Raw genomic sequence first — 1050 nt, 5'->3', positions numbered from 1 at the left:
AACTATGTTACAGACTTTTCATTAAGACCCTAAAGAATCATATCAACTTGTGGAAAATGGGCGTCATATGACCCCTTTAAATAACTGGTAAAATAATGCATTACTTTTTAATTTGGAAGGAAATATCGGCGTCACTTTTTCAAATAAGTAACGCCAGTTACTTTGTTTCCATGTGTTGAGTGACAGCTCTGGTGTTGCCGTGGTGACAGAAATCAGGAGTAAGTGCAGAGCGTTGTGTGTGAACATGATCTTACTGTAGTTCTAGACTAAATATCAACATGTGTTTACTCATCTCACTGCACACAAACACATTCAGTGTTCCTCACAATTAATAAAAACAGTCAAATGCAAACTCAGAATATTATACAAACCTGCAATAATTAAATGTTAAATAAGACAAATATAATTTTTGTATTTAATCCCATTTTATTAACCATATGTCTTTGCTACTGACCTTCGATGATCCAATTCAACCATACTAAGCAAAAATGACACGTTTGTGTTTCATTTGTGTTTCTGCTGAATAGTGTTGAACTTGCGTCATATTCTTCATGTGATTAGTTTGAGCTGCGCCCTCTACTGTACAGACGTGGATTTACATTTCCTTCAGCCTGAGACATATTCATTTCACTTCTGTTGTGAAAGGGCTTTTACAACTTTTTATATTAAAAACAAACACGCAAGCCCTGCCCAGATTTAAAAAGTAACTCAAAAATAACGTAACGCATTACTTTCCATAAAAATTAACTAAGTAACACAATTAGTTACTTTTTTAGAGAGTAATGCAATATCGTAAGGCATTACTTTTAAAAGTAACTTTCCCCAACACTGTTCATTTGCCTTTTAAGATTGCAGCGGCTATGATCGCTCTATATGTTAATCTGTGTTGAATTAGCACACAGCGAGCGTAATATCATAAATTCAAAAGCTCAATCATGAGTAAACGCACTTCCACAGCCCATCACACATGACAGCCAGGCCTCCGTGTTGCATTTGCTAAATTGGAGCGCTGTAGACAGTTCCCCATATTGATATAATTACCCCCTCGCT

General features: G+C 35.8%; 1 protein-coding gene across 1 annotated transcript in view; it reads left to right on the top strand.

The window, feature by feature from the left end:
• dph6 (diphthamine biosynthesis 6) overlaps positions 1 to 1050 on the top strand; it is a 97776-nt gene that overhangs the window by 46722 nt on the left and 50004 nt on the right. The window lies entirely within an intron of this gene.

The sequence above is a fragment of the Sinocyclocheilus anshuiensis genome, unplaced genomic scaffold, assembly GCF_001515605.1.
Source record: "Sinocyclocheilus anshuiensis isolate Anshui unplaced genomic scaffold, SAMN03320099.WGS_v1.1 scaffold237, whole genome shotgun sequence".
Taxonomy (NCBI): Eukaryota; Metazoa; Chordata; class Actinopteri; order Cypriniformes; family Cyprinidae; genus Sinocyclocheilus; species Sinocyclocheilus anshuiensis.
The sequence above is the reverse complement of the archived record's forward strand: the minus strand, read 5'-3'. Positions and strand labels throughout refer to the sequence as shown.